The 16,226-nt window shown below is 48.7% G+C and overlaps 1 protein-coding gene across 2 annotated transcripts in view; it reads left to right on the forward strand.

Annotated features, from left to right (window-relative positions):
* The window catches only part of LOC121534260 (zinc finger protein 501), a 644,805-nt gene that overhangs the window by 388,380 nt on the left and 240,199 nt on the right, over nucleotides 1–16,226 (forward strand). The gene's annotated exons all lie outside the window — the stretch shown is intronic.

A 16,226-nucleotide genomic window follows, 5' to 3' on the forward strand; every position in this document is an offset into this window, starting at 1 on the left:
AGGGGGTAAGATTAGGAAAGGGTTAAGGTTAGGGTTAGGGGGTAAGATTAGGAAAGGGTTAAGGTTAGGGTTAGGGGGTAAGATTAGGAAAGGGTTAAGGTTAGGGTTAGGGGGTAAGATTAGGAAACGGTTAAGGTTAGGGTTAGGGGGTAAGATTAGGAAAGGGTTAAGGTTAGGGTTAGGGGGTAAGATTAGGAAAGGGTTAAGGTTAGGGTTAAGGGTTTAGATGAGGTAAGATTAGGAAAGGGTTAAGGTTAGGGTTAGGGGGTAAGATTAGGTAAGATTAGGAAAGGGTTAGGGTTAGGGTTAGGGGGTAAGATTAGGAAAGGGTTAAGGTTAGGGTTAGGGGGTAAGATTAGGAAAGGGTTAAGGTTAGGGTTAGGGGGTAAGATTAGGAAAGGGTTAAGGTTAGGGTTAGGGGGTAAGATTAGGAAAGGGTTAAGGTTAGGGTTAGGGGTAAGATTAGGAAAGGTTAGGGTTAGGGGTTTAGATTAGGTAAGATTAGGAAAGGGTTAAGGTTAGGGTTAGGGGTAAGATTAGGAAAGGTTTAAGGTTAGGGTTAGGGGTTTAGATTAGGAAAGGGTTAAGGTTAGGTTTAGGGGTTTAGATTAGGTAAGATTAGGAAAGGGTTAAGGTTAGGGTTAGGGGGTAAGATTAGGAAAGGGTTAAGGTTAGGGTTAGGGGGTAAGATTAGGAAAGGGTTAAGGTTAGGGTTAGGGGGTAAGATTAGGAAAGGGTTAAGGTTAGGGTTAGGGGGTAAGATTAGGAAAGGGTTAAGGTTAGGGTTAGGGGGTAAGATTAGGAAAGGTTTAAGGTTAGGGTTAGGGGTTTAGATTAGGAAAGGGTTAAGGTTAGGTTTAGGGGTTTAGATTAGGTAAGATTAGGAAAGGGTTAAGGTTAGGGTTAGGGGGTAAGATTAGGAAAGGGTTAAGGTTAGGGTTAGGGGGTAAGATTAGGAAAGGGTTAAGGTTAGGGTTAGGGGGGTAAGATTAGGAAAGGGTTAAGGTTAGGGTTAGGGGGTAAGATTAGGAAAGGGTTAAGGTTAGGGTTAGGGGGTAAGATTAGGAAAGGGTTAAGGTTAGGGTTAGGGGGTAAGATTAGGAAACGGTTAAGGTTAGGGTTAGGGGGTAAGATTAGGAAAGGGTTAAGGTTAGGGTTAGGGGGTAAGATTAGGAAAGGGTTAAGGTTAGGGTTAAGGGTTTAGATGAGGTAAGATTAGGAAAGGGTTAAGGTTAGGGTTAGGGGGTAAGATTAGGTAAGATTAGGAAAGGGTTAAGGTTAGGGTTAGGGGGTAAGATTAGGAAAGGGTTAAGGTTAGGGTTAGGGGGTAAGATTAGGAAAGGGTTAAGGTTAGGGTTAGGGGGTAAGATTAGGAAAGGGTTAAGGTTAGGGTTAGGGGGTAAGATTAGGAAAGGGTTAAGGTTAGGGTTAGGGGGTAAGATTAGGAAAGGTTAGGGTTAGGGGTTTAGATTAGGTAAGATTAGGAAAGGGTTAAGGTTAGGGTTAGGGGGTAAGATTAGGAAAGGTTTAAGGTTAGGGTTAGGGGTTTAGATTAGGAAAGGGTTAAGGTTAGGTTTAGGGGTTTAGATTAGGTAAGATTAGGAAAGGGTTAAGGTTAGGGTTAGGGGGTAAGATTAGGAAAGGGTTAAGGTTAGGGTTAGGGGGGTAAGATTATGAAAGGGTTAAGGTTAGGGTTAGGGGTTTAGATTAGGTAAGATTAGGAAAGGGTTAAGGTTAGGGTTAGGGGGTAAGATTAGGAAAGGGTTAAGGTTAGGGTTAGGGGGTAAGATTAGGAAAGGGTTAAGGTTAGGGTTAGGGGTTTAGATTAGGTAAGATTAGGAAAGGGTTAAGGTTAGGGGTTTAGATTAGGTAAGATTAGGAAAGGGTTAAGGTTAGGGTTAGGGGGTAAGATTAGGAAAGGGTTAAGGTTAGGGTTAGGGGTTTAGATTAGGTAAGATTAGGAAAGGGTTAAGGTTAGGGTTAGGGGTAAGATTAGGAAAGGGTTAAGGTTAGGGTTAGGGGGTAAGATTAGGAAAGGGTTAAGGTTAGGGTTAGGGGGTAAGATTAGGAAAGGGTTAAGGTTAGGGTTAGGGGGTAAGATTAGGAAAGGGTTAAGGTTAGGGTTAGTGTCTAGAATCTCATTTGTGGTGGTAAAGTGCCATAGTACATCCGTACATCCATGGTGACCAGACAGTGATGACCATCGCTGATTCTAGGTCTGGTTCACGGTGTCCTTGGCCAGGTTTCTCTGTCAGAACTGATCTCAGTGCAGCCCTTATGTAACCAACACATTACTATTCTTCAGAGGTGCGTGCTGATCTAGGACCAGATCCTGATGGTCCTCGTCATCACCTTCAGGGCAGGTGGTCTCTCTCTCTCTCTCTCTCTCTCTCTCTCTCTCTCTCTCTCTCTCTCTCTCTCTCTCTCTCTCTCTCTCTCTCTCTCTCTCTCTCTCTCTCTCTCTCTCTCTCTCTCTCTCTCTCTCTCTCTCCTCCAGGGTTGAGGAAAGCTGTCAGTGGATCTGTGGACAGAGAGAGAGAGAGAGAGAAGCACAGCCAGTTGGCAGGCTAGTGCAGCAACAAACAGGAACAGACATTTTTTCAAAAATAAAGACAGAGAAATACTTTCTGCATCACTTCATTTACTCACGTTTATTAAAAACAGTTGTAGAAGGACCTGTGTTTCAATACAGGATAAAGGAGAGAATGTTATTCTATGAAACAGTTGTACAGATGTAGGATCTTAATTTGAGCCAGTTTCCTAGAGTAGGAAAATAATCCTGCAGCAACAGGAAATGTTAATTATTATGTGGATTATAATACATTTTCCGCTAGGGCAAATTAAGTCTGAAATTTCAACGTGGAAATTACAAACTTTAGAAGCCTTTTTAAACCTCAAATACACTACACGTTTGCATTTCCTGCTTTGCAGGAATATTCTCAGCAACAAAATAGTGATCAAATTAAGGACATACATCTGTAGAAGGACCTGTGTTCAGTACAGGGCAGAGAAAGATTAGTCTATGTTGAATGTACTGTACGGGACATTATGAAGGCATGTGAGGTAGTTTGCTCAGTTTTTTATAATTTTTGCCACTGGCTGCATGTGTGCTTCCATTCATTATCACAACCCATCTGTCCCTTGGTGGACAGATAAAGGCTATGTACCCAAGATAGAGGGTACAGCATTGATAGAGGCTATGTACCCAAGATAGAGGGTACAGCATTGATATCGGCTACGTACCCAAGATACAGGGTACAGCATTGATATCGGCTACGTACCCAAGATACAGGGTACAGCATTGATATCGGCTACGTACCCAAGATAGAGGGTACAGCATTGATAGAGGCTATGTACCCAAGATAGAGGGTACAGCATTGATAGAGGCTATGTACCCAAGATAGAGGGTACAGCATTGATATCGGCTATGTACCCAAGATAGAGGGTACAGCATTGATATCGGCTACGTACCCAAGATAGAGGGTACAGCATTGATAGAGGCTATGTACCCAAGATAGAGGGTACAGCATTGATATCGGCTATGTACCCAAGATAGAGGGTACAGCATTGATATCGGCTACGTACCCAAGATAGAGGGTACAGCATTGATAGAGGCTATGTACCCAATATAGAGGGTACAGCATTGATATCGGCTACGTACCCAAGATAGAGGGTACAGCATTGATAGAGGCTATGTACCCAAGATAGACAGAATACAGCATTGATATCGGCTATGTACCCAAGATAGACAGGGTACAGCATTGATATAGGCTATGTACCCAAGATAGACAGAATACAGCATTGATATCGGCTATGTACCCAAGATAGACAGGGTACAGCATTGATATAGGCTATGTACCCAAGATAGAGTGTACAGCATTGATATCGGCTATGTACCCAAGATACAGAATACAGCATTGACAGAGGCTATGTACCCAAGATAGAGGGTACAGCATTGATATCGGCTATGTACCCAAGATACAGAATACAGCATTGATATAGGCTATGTACCCAAGATACAGGGTACAGCATTGATATAGGCTATGTATCCAAGATACAGGGTACAGCATTGATATAGGCTATGTACCCAAGATACAGAATACAGCATTGACAGAGGCTATGTGCCCAAGATAGACAGAATACAGCATTGATATAGGCTATGTACCCAAGATAGAGGGTACAGCATTGATAGAGGCTATGTACCCAATATAGAGGGTACAGCATTGATATCGGCTACGTACCCAAGATAGAGGGTACAGCATTGATAGAGGCTATGTACCCAAGATAGACAGAATACAGCATTGATATCGGCTATGTACCCAAGATAGACAGGGTACAGCATTGATATAGGCTATGTTTCCAAGATAGACAGAATACAGCATTGATATCGGCTATGTACCCAAGATAGACAGGGTACAGCATTGATATAGGCTATGTACCCAAGATAGAGTGTACAGCATTGATATCGGCTATGTACCCAAGATACAGAATACAGCATTGACAGAGGCTATGTACCCAAGATAGAGGGTACAGCATTGATATCGGCTATGTACCCAAGATACAGAATACAGCATTGATATAGGCTATGTACCCAAGATACAGGGTACAGCATTGATATAGGCTATGTATCCAAGATACAGGGTACAGCATTGATATAGGCTATGTACCCAAGATACAGAATACAGCATTGACAGAGGCTATGTGCCCAAGATAGACAGAATACAGCATTGATAGAGGCTATGTACCCAAGATACAGAATACAGCATTGATATAGAGTATGTACCCAAGATAGAGGGTACAGCATTGATATAGGCTATGTACCCAAGATACAGAATACAGCATTGACAGAGGCTATGTGCCCAAGATACAGGGTACATCATTGACAGAGGCTATGTGCCCAAGATAGAGGGTACAGCATTGACAGAGGCTATGTGCCCAAGATAGACAGGGTACAACATTCAGTCTTCTCATCCTATAAAAAACACACCTGGGTAAAATAGCTCTCACCAGTTATGTAAAAATGACAGTTAAAAATAGATATATTCATTAGTCATCACCATCATATTTTTAGGATGGAAAAAAATAATAATCTGTTAGAACAATAAGCCTAAATGTGATTAAAATATACATATTTCCTTTAAATGATTCCCAAAATGACCGTGCTGTACTGAACAGCATTTCAATTGAATTAATTTGAGTAATGATTCTAAAAAAGAACACGCTAGCCTATATATTCATAAAGACGCTACTGACCGTTGATCAAATGCAGTTGTTCACTGAGTTGTCCACTTCACATAAACGCGACGAGGCTGAGCAGAAGAAAAGATGCCAGAAAAAGAAGGAGATAAAAGTTGCCTCCCGGTGCTGTTACAATCACTAGATCATCCCTTTTATATTCCTGTCAAAGACGGGTCACTATACAATCTCTCTCTGTCTTTCTCTCCCTTGCTGTCTTTTCATCCAGGAGATATTCCGTTTTTCCGTTACCTGCCTCGGTAGTCGGGACTCTCGTCACAAGGCGCGCTGAGCAGAGCAGAGCAGAGCAGAGCGACCAACTCAACTGGTTGTGCGTGCAGCTAAACCGAGGGACGCTCAACTCCGTTCTCTTATATCGAGGCGGAGTTGAGTTTTGATAACTGGTTGCGGGATTTGCTAGCAACAACATTGAGTCACCATCAGTCAGATCATCAGTCAGATCTTATAAAATGTCAATTCTGAAAATGTTTACCTCTACCTATGTTTGTCCTGTACAGCTGCGGTCCTTCCGCGGGGTGCTGAAATTCATACTTTTAATAAAAACGTTTATTAAATACAACCACCGGACTTTTTCCTCATTTGTTTTACTCAACTCAGCGCGAATGTGCACGTGCCAATTCAATCTCAGTTTACGTAGTACTTGGTGTGATGAGCAACACAAATGAGGGAAAACTCGGTGGTGGTATTCGATGTTTTTATTAAAAGTATGAATTTCAGCACCCCACGGAAGGGCCGCGGTTGTACAGGACAAACATAGGTGCAGGTAAGCATACAGTACATCTATGTGATGATGTTGAATCAACGTATTTTTTTTTACCCAACGTTTAACCTAAATCCAATGACATGGTGATTTGTTTTGCTGCTTTAACATTGAATTCACGTTATTTTACAACTCAACCAAATGTAAATCAAAACTAGATGTTGAACTGACGTCTGTGCCTAGTTGGCTATGCCAAGATCAGGCTCCCTCATTTCAAAGGAGGACGCAGGCGGACGTCAAACGGTGACAAAAAGCTCTTGTCTCGAGGCAATGCCCTGACCTCGCACTCCGGTGATTTATCTAATCAATTAAATGGTGATAATTAATTAATTTTCTCAATAAATGATCAACTAATTCCCAGCGTGATCCGGGTTTTACATCTGAAAAGCTCCACCAGCTCAGTGATGTGCCGTTTCACTACCCCGCCATCTGTCTGTCTCTCTCTGCTCCCTCCGTGCAGCTCTCTCTCTCTTTCTCTCTCGCTCTGCTCTCTCTCTCTCTCTCTCTTGCTCCTTCCCTCTGTCTCTCTCTTCATGTCTTCTGCATCTCCAGTCAGTCACCTTCCTCCTCCTCCTCTAACCTCTCCAGTCAGTCACCTTCCTCCTCCTCCTCTAACCTCCCCAGTCAGTCACCTTCCTCATCCTCCTCTAACCTCCCCAGTCAGTCACCTTCCTCCTCCTCCTCTAACCTCCCCAGTCAGTCACCTTCCTCCTCCTCCTCTAACCTCCCCAGTCAGTCACCTTCCTCCTCCTCCTCTAACCTCCCCAGTCAGTCACCTTCCATCTCCTCTAATCGCTCCACATAATTGTAATTTTTAGGTGAGACAGAGGCAGCCACCTCAAATAGCCTACTAGCAGCAGCCTAATTACAAACGATCAAACTTCTAACAAATAGTGATATTTATGTTTGTGTATTCTACTCAGGTCTACTTGAAAGGTAGGCCTACCTACATATTTGGCATGTGAAGGCGGATACAGGGGAGGAGGAGGAGGAGGGGATAAGAGGAGAGAAGAGGAGAGGAGAGGAGAGGAGAGGAGAGGAGAGGAGAGGAGAGGAGAGGAGAGGAGAGGAGAGGAGAGGAGAGGAGAGGAGAGGAGAGGAAGCCAACAGTCTGTGAATCTGAGCAGAAGAGATTATCTCTTATTATAGTCATTGTCTGGGCAGGTGGCAGATAGTGTTGTGAAATGTAATGTAATGTTTTAAATAACTGCCTTAATGTTGCTGGACCCCAGGAAGTGTAGCTGCTGCCTTGGCAGGAACTAATGGGGATCCATAATAAACCCCAGGAAGAGTAGCTGCTGCCTTGGCAGGGACTAATGGGGATCCATAATAAACCACAGGAAGAGTAGCTGCTGCCTTGGCAGGAACTAATGGGGATCCATAATAAACCCCAGGAAGAGTAGCTGCTGCCTTGGCAGGAACTAATGGGGATCCATAATAAACCCCAGGAAGAGTAGCTGCTGCCTTGGCAGGAACTAATGGGGATCCATAATAAACCCCAGGAAGAGTAGCTGCTGCCTTGGCAGGAACTAATGGGGATCCATAATAAACCCCAGGAAGAGTAGCTGCTGCCTTGGCAGGGACTAATGGGGATCCATAATAAACCCCAGGAAGAGTAGCTGCTGCCTTGGCAGGGACTAATGGGGATCCATAATAAACCCCAGGAAGAGTAGCTGCTGCCTTGGCAGGGACTAATGGGGATCCATAATAAACCCCAGGAAGAGTAGCTGCTGCCTTGGCAGGGACTAATGGGGATCCATAATAAACCCCAGGAAGAGTAGCTGCTGCCTTGGCAGGGACTAATGGGGATCCATAATAAACCCCAGGAAGAGTAGCTGCTGCCTTGGCAGGGACTAATGGGGATCCATAATAAACCCCAGGAAGAGTAGCTGCTGCCTTGGCAGGGACTAATGGGGATCCATAATAAACCCCAGGAAGAGTAGCTGCTGCCTTGGCAGGGACTAATGGGGATCCATAATAAACCCCAGGAAGAGTAGGTGCTGCCTTGGCAGGAACTAATGGGGATCCATAATAAACCCCAGGAAGAGGAGCTGCTGCCTTGGCAGGAACTAATGGGGATCCATAATAAACCACAGGAAGAGTAGCTGCTGCCTTGGCAGGAACTAATGGGGATCCATAATAAACCCCAGGAAGAGTAGGTGCTGCCTTGGCAGGAACTAATGGGGATCCATAATAAACCCCAGGAAGAGTAGCTGCTGCCTTGGCAGGAACTAATGGGGATCCATAATAAACCCCAGGAAGAGTAGCTGCTGCCTTGGCAGGAACTAATGGGGATCCATAATAAACCCCAGGAAGAGTAGCTGCTGCCTTGGCAGGAACTAATGGGGATCCATAATAAACCCCAGGAAGAGTAGGTGCTGCCTTGGCAGGAACTAATGGGGATCCATAATAAACCCCAGGAAGAGTAGGTGCTGCCTTGGCAGGGACTAATGGGGATCCATAATAAACCCCAGGAAGAGTAGCTGCTGCCTTGGCAGGAACTAATGGGGATCCATAGTAAACCCCAGGAAGAGTAGCTGCTGCCTTGGCAGGAACTAATGGGGATCCATAATAAACCCCAGGAAGAGTAGCTGCTGCCTTGGCAGGAACTAATGGGGATCCATAATAAACCCCAGGAAGAGTAGCTGCTGCCTTGGCAGGGACTAATGGGGATCCATAATAAACCACAGGAAGAGTAGCTGCTGCCTTGGCAGGAACTAATGGGGATCCATAATAAACCACAGGAAGAGTAGCTGCTGCCTTGGCAGGAACTAATGGGGATCCATAATAAACCCCAGGAAGAGTAGCTGCTGCCTTGGCAGGAACTAATGGGGATCCATAATAAACCCCAGGAAGAGTAGCTGCTGCCTTGGCAGGAACTAATGGGGATCCATAATAAACCCCAGGAAGAGTAGCTGCTGCCTTGGCAGGGACTAATGGGGATCCATAATAAACCCCAGGAAGAGTAGCTGCTGCCTTGGCAGGGACTAATGGGGATCCATAATAAACCCCAGGAAGAGTAGCTGCTGCCTTGGCAGGGACTAATGGGGATCCATAATAAACCCCAGGAAGAGTAGCTGCTGCCTTGGCAGGGACTAATGGGGATCCATAATAAACCCCAGGAAGAGTAGCTGCTGCCTTGGCAGGGACTAATGGGGATCCATAATAAACCCCAGGAAGAGTAGCTGCTGCCTTGGCAGGGACTAATGGGGATCCATAATAAACCCCAGGAAGAGTAGCTGCTGCCTTGGCAGGGACTAATGGGGATCCATAATAAACCCCAGGAAGAGTAGGTGCTGCCTTGGCAGGAACTAATGGGGATCCATAATAAACCCCAGGAAGAGTAGCTGCTGCCTTGGCAGGGACTAATGGGGATCCATAATAAACCCCAGGAAGAGTAGGTGCTGCCTTGGCAGGAACTAATGGGGATCCATAATAAACCCCAGGAAGAGTAGCTGCTGCCTTGGCAGGGACTAATGGGGATCCATAATAAACCCCAGGAAGAGTAGCTGCTGCCTTGGCAGGAACTAATGGGGATCCATAGTAAACCCCAGGAAGAGTAGCTGCTGCCTTGGCAGGAACTAATGGGGATCCATAATAAACCCCAGGAAGAGTAGCTGCTGCCTTGGCAGGAACTAATGGGGATCCATAATAAACCCCAGGAAGAGTAGCTGCTGCCTTGGCAGGAACTAATGGGGATCCATAATAAACCCCAGGAAGAGTAGCTGCTGCCTTGGCAGGGACTAATGGGGATCCATAATAAACCACAGGAAGAGTAGCTGCTGCCTTGGCAGGAACTAATGGGGATCCATAATAAACCCCAGGAAGAGTAGCTGCTGCCTTGGCAGGAACTAATGGGGATCCATAATAAACCCCAGGAAGAGTAGCTGCTGCCTTGGCAGGAACTAATGGGGATCCATAATAAACCCCAGGAAGAGTAGCTGCTGCCTTGGCAGGAACTAATGGGGATCCATAATAAACCCCAGGAAGAGTAGCTGCTAACTTGGCAGGGACTAATGGGGATCCATAATAAACCCCAGGAAGAGTAGCTGCTGCCTTGGCAGGGACTAATGGGGATCCATAATAAACCCCAGGAAGAGTAGCTGCTGCCTTGGCAGGGACTAATGGGGATCCATAATAAACCCCAGGAAGAGTAGCTGCTGCCTTGGCAGGGACTAATGGGGATCCATAATAAACCCCAGGAAGAGTAGCTGCTGCCTTGGCAGGGACTAATGGGGATCCATAATAAACCCCAGGAAGAGTAGCTGCTGCCTTGGCAGGGACTAATGGGGATCCATAATAAACCCCAGGAAGAGTAGCTGCTGCCTTGGCAGGGACTAATGGGGATCCATAATAAACCCCAGGAAGAGTAGGTGCTGCCTTGGCAGGAACTAATGGGGATCCATAATAAACCCCAGGAAGAGGAGCTGCTGCCTTGGCAGGAACTAATGGGGATCCATAATAAACCACAGGAAGAGTAGCTGCTGCCTTGGCAGGAACTAATGGGGATCCATAATAAACCCCAGGAAGAGTAGGTGCTGCCTTGGCAGGAACTAATGGGGATCCATAATAAACCCCAGGAAGAGTAGCTGCTGCCTTGGCAGGAACTAATGGGGATCCATAATAAACCCCAGGAAGAGTAGCTGCTGCCTTGGCAGGAACTAATGGGGATCCATAATAAACCCCAGGAAGAGTAGCTGCTGCCTTGGCAGGAACTAATGGGGATCCATAATAAACCCCAGGAAGAGTAGCTGCTGCCTTGGCAGGGACTGATGGGGATCCATAATAAACCCCAGGAAGAGTAGCTGCTGCCTTGGCAGGGACTAATGGGGATCCATAATAAACCCCAGGAAGAGTAGCTGCTGCCTTGGCAGGGACTAATGGGGATCCATAATAAACCCCAGGAAGAGTAGCTGCTGCCTTGGCAGGGACTAATGGGGATCCATAATAAACCCCAGGAAGAGTAGCTGCTGCCTTGGCAGGGACTAATGGGGATCCATAATAAACCCCAGGAAGAGTAGCTGCTGCCTTGGCAGGGACTAATGGGGATCCATAATAAACCCCAGGAAGAGTAGCTGCTGCCTTGGCAGGGACTAATGGGGATCCATAATAAACCCCAGGAAGAGTAGGTGCTGCCTTGGCAGGAACTAATGGGGATCCTGTAACGATTCCGGCAGTCTGAGTCGGTTCCTGTATGTGTATTAGTTTTTCTGCTCGGGATCTCCAGTTTCCCGAGGGTTCTGGAACGCTCCCTGCCTGGTTGCCGGGCTACGTTGCTAGGCGGGAGCTCTCCTGATTTCCACACCTGCATTCCATCAGCAATCTGCACACCTGGCCCTGATCATCACCTTCATAAGCTCTGACCTGACATCCATTCCCTGCCGGATCGTTAGCCATGAACAGTATGTTTATCAGCGGATCAGTCCTAGAGCTTAGAGCATTAGTTTTGTTGTTTTGCACCTTGTTTGCTGGTTGTATGCTTACCTCCGTTTTGTTCTCCCTACAGTCACTCGTCCGGAACCTTCACCCAACCTCTGCCTGATGGTCGGCGGCTGCCGAGCCATCATTGGACCAACCACTGCACCCTCTACAACTCATCCACGCCGCCCGCTCTGTTCCCTGGATTATTCAACATCACCCGTGGATCAGTTAAATAAACACTCACCTTTGACACCACTTACCTTGTCCTGGTCTGCTTCTGGGTTCTGGCTTAGTAAACCGTGACAGAACGATCCGGCCAGTATGAACCCAGCGGACCTGGACTCTGTTCGCCATGCCATTTCCCATCAGGAGAAGATGTTGGGCCATCATAGCACGGAGCTACAGGAGATCGCGTTGGCAGTTCGGAACCTTTCTACCGGTCTGACGGAGGTCCAGAACCAGCGCAAGTTTCCGGTGGAGGATCCACTACCGGTTTCACCCATCTCGCCTGCCGCTTCTGGAGCTGTGTCCTTCCGTGAGCCCAAGGTTCCGACGCCGGATAAATATGAGGGGGAGCTGGGAAGATGCCGTTCTTTCCTTATGCAGTGTGGGTTAGTGTTCGATCTACAGCCCTACTCTTATGCCACAGACAAGGCTAGGATAGCCTTTGTGATTGAGTTGCTGCGTGGTCGAGCGCTGGAGTGGGCTTCAGCCGTTTGGGAACGACAGGACCCCTGCATGGCTTCATACCAGGGGTTCACGGCCGAGATGAGGAAGCTCTTCGACCATTCCGTCCGAGGGAGGGACGCAGCTAGGCGCCTGTTTTCGCTTCGCCAAGGAACTCGCAGCGTGGCCGACTTCGTGATCGAGTTCAAGACGTTGGCTGTGGAGAGTGGGTGGAATGAGGAGTCTCTGCAAGCGGCCTTTTACCAGGGTCTGTCGGAGCAGCTCAAGGATGAGTTGATCTCCTATCCGGAGCCTAGTGACCTGGACAGCTTGGTAGCCTTGTCTATTCGGGTGGATAATCGAGTCCGAGAGCGAAGGAGGGAGAAGCAATGGGTTCCGTCCAATCGATCAGCTTCTCAGGTTCCAGTCGGGTCGGTGATTGGACCAGAATACGTCGATCATCGTCCACCACACAGGATTAGTGGAGAGGTCCTGTCTCCCGATTCTGAACCAATGCAAGTAGGGCGGCACGGGTTAACCAAGGAGGAACGCCAACTCAGACGTAGGACTAACTGTTGCCTCTACTGTGGTGGTTCGGGACATTACCTCGCCACCTGTTCCCGGCGGTCGTCAAACTGCGCGGCTCGCTAAAGTTGGGAGGACTTTTAGCGAGCCAGTTTCGACCTCTCAATACCTCTGTCAGACCCCGTTTCCCGGCTACCCTTATGAACAGGAATCAGAGCTTAGCGATTAACGCTTTTATCGATTCAGGTGCCGATGGAAGCTTTCTTGATGCCGAGTTGGTGGAACAGCTGGGGCTTTCCAAGGAGCAATTGCCGGAAGCCATTGAAGCGACCACTCTGAACGGCAGTAGTCTGGCACGTATCACGATGAGGACTGAACCGGTTAAGATGCTGTTGTCGGGGAATCATTCTGAGATGATTTCATTCTTCATTCTGCCGTCTTCCCATGTTCCTCTGGTCCTTGGATACCCCTGGCTGAAGGAACACAATCCCACGTTCGATTGGGTGACGGGCAAGGTAACGAGTTGGAGCCTTGATTGTCATGCTAACTGTCTCAAGACTGCCTGTCCCCATTCGGTTCCCAGTCAGGTGATTGAGGCTAAACCCCCAGATTTGTCCCTGGTTCCCGAGACATATCACGATTTGGGGGAAGTGTTCAGTAAGCAGAAGGCTCTGTCACTCCCTCCCCACCGACCATATGATTGTGCCATCAACCTGTTCCCTGGAGCTGTCTACCCCAAGGGAAGGTTATACAGTATCTCCCGACCTGAACGTGAGGCTTTGGAGACCTACATCAAGGAGTCCCTAGCTGCTGGTCTCGTTCGTCCCTCGTCATCACCCCTGGGGGCAGGATTCTTCTTTGTGGGTAAGAAGGATGGCTCTCTTCGACCGTGTATTGATTATCGGGGGTTGAATGACATCACGGTCAAGAACAAGTATCCCCTGCCCTTGATGAGCTCTGCCTTCGACTCCTTACAGGGTGCTACGGTGTTCACCAAACTAGACCTACGCAATGCGTATCACATGGTCCGGATCAGAGAGGGGACGAGTGGTTGACGGGTTTCAATACACCGATGGGTCACTTCGAGTATCAGGTGATGCCGTTTGGACTGACCAATGCTCCAGCGGTATTCCAGAGTATGGTGAACGACGTCCTGAGAGATATGATCGGTCTCTTTGTGTTTGTTTACCTGGATGACATTCTGATCTTCTCGAAGGAACCTTCCGACCACGTCCAGCATGTCCGGCAGGTTCTGCAGCGATTGTTGGAGAATCGCCTGTTCGTGAAGGCCGAGAAGTGCGAGTTTCACGCCCACACGACATCCTTTCTCGGGTACATCATCTCCAGGGGAGAGATTAGGATGGACCAGGAGAAGGTTAGAGCGGTTCTGGAATGGGCCCAGCCCGGTACGAGATTGCAGCTCCAGAGATTTTTGGGGTTTGCGAATTTCTACCGCAGATTCATCCGGGATTACAGCCGTGTGGCCGCTCCGTTAACTGCCTTGACTTCCAGTATCAGGACCTTCAAGTGGAATCCGGAGGCGGATCGAGCGTTTCTGGATTTGAAGAGACGATTCACCAACGCACCGATTCTCTCTCAACCGGACACGGCCCGTCAGTTCGCCGTTGAAGTGGACGCGTCTGATGTGGGAGTTGGCGCCATCCTGTCGCAGCGATGCTCCACGGACAGTAAACTCCATCCCTGCGCCTACTACTCTCGTCGCCTTTCGCCTGCGGAGAGGAACTACGATGTGGGCAACCGGGGAGCTTCTCGCGGTGAAACTTGCCTTGGAGGAGTGGCGCCACTGGTTGGAGGGGGCGGAGCAACCGTTTATTGTCTGGACTGACCACAAGAATCTTGCTTACGTGCAATCGGCTAGACGTCTCAACTCCCGTCAGGCCAGGTGGGCGTTGTTTTTCGGACGATTCAATTTTTCCCTGACGTTCCGACCTGGATCTAAGAACGGCAAGGCGGACGCCTTGTCCCGGATGTTCTCCAAGACGGAAGAGAGTGGGTCCAAGACCGAGACAATTCTCCCCCGGAACTGCGTCGTGGGAGCAGTTATGTGGAAGATTGAGGAGGAGGTGATGGCGGCCCTTCGGACGCAGCCCGGTCCCGTAACGGTCCACCCGGTCGGTTGTTTGTGCCTGAGTCGGTTCGTCCTGCTGTCCTCAAATGGTCCCACGCCAGCAAGATGGCTTGTCACCCTGGCGTGGCTCGGACGATGGCGTTTCTTCGCAGACGCTTTTTGGTGGCCTGCCATGGCCGAGGATACTCGGGGTTTTGTTGCTGCCTGTCCAGTGTGTGCGCAGAATAAGAGTACCAATCAGCCCAGCTCTGGACTACTTCACCCCCTTCCTATTCCCCCGCGACCATGGTCGCATCTGGCCCTGGACTTTGTCACTGGGTTGCCCTCTTCTGAGGGGAACACGGTCGTTCTGACTATCGTGGACAGATTCAGCAAGTTCGCCCACTTTGTGCCAATTGCCAAGCTTCCCTCTGCCTCGGAGACGTCCGAGATCCTGGTTAGGGGAGGTTTTCAGGGTCCACGGTTTGCCCAGTGATATCGTTTCCGACCGTGGCCCTCAGTTTACCTCTGCTGTCTGGAAGTCCTTCTGTTTGGCCATTGGAGCTACAGTCAGTCTCACATCTGGTTTTCACCCCCAATCTAATGGTCAGGCGGAGAGAGCCAACCAGAAGATGGAATCCACGCTACGCTGCCTTGTCTCTTCCAACCCCACCTCCTGGGTCTCTCAGTTGCCTTGGGTTGAGTATGCCCACAATACTCTCCCCTACATCTGCCACTGGGATGTCTCCCTTCCAGTGCCTGTATGGCTACCAACCTCCCTTGTTCCCTTCTCAGGAGAAGGAGCTCTCAGTGCCCTCTGTTCAGGCCCATATTCGTCGTTGCCACCGGACCTGGCATCGGGCCAGAAAGGCACTCCTTAGAGTTTCGGACCGGTATCAGCTCCAGGCGAATCGTCGCCGGATCCCCGCTCCCACCTATACCATCGGAGATAGGGTCTGGTTGGCCACACGGGATCTTCCTTTACGGACTGAGTCTAGGAAGTTGTTACCGAAGTTCATTGGTCCGTTTGTGGTGGAGAAGGTGATCAATCCGGTGGCAGTTCGACTCAAACTACCGAGGACGCTCAGAGTCCATCCCACCTTTCATGTCTCCTGCCTCAAGCCTGTTTTCCTCAGTCCTCTGTTGCCTCCTCCGCCTCCTCCTCCTCCTCCTCGGATGATCGGAGGTGGTCCTGCCTACACGGTGCGACGCATCATGGATTCCAGACGGCGGGGCCGGGGTTTCCAGTATCTCGTGGACTGGGAGGGGTATGGTCCTGAAGAGAGGAGTTGGATTCCGCGGCGACAAATCCTAGATGCTGACCTCATTCGTGACTTCTACCGCCTCCATCCTGGCGCTCCGGGGAGTCCGCCCGGTGGCGTTCGTCGGAGGGGGGGTACTGTAACGATTCCGGCAGTCTGAGTCGGTTCCTGTATGTGTATTAGTTTTTCTGCTCGGGATCTCCAGTTTCCCGAGGGTTCTGGAACGCTCCCTGCCTGGTTGCCGGGCTACGTTGCTAGGCGGGAGCTC

Source organism: Coregonus clupeaformis, chromosome 38 (assembly GCF_020615455.1).
Source record: "Coregonus clupeaformis isolate EN_2021a chromosome 38, ASM2061545v1, whole genome shotgun sequence".
NCBI classification, from domain to species: Eukaryota; Metazoa; Chordata; class Actinopteri; order Salmoniformes; family Salmonidae; genus Coregonus; species Coregonus clupeaformis.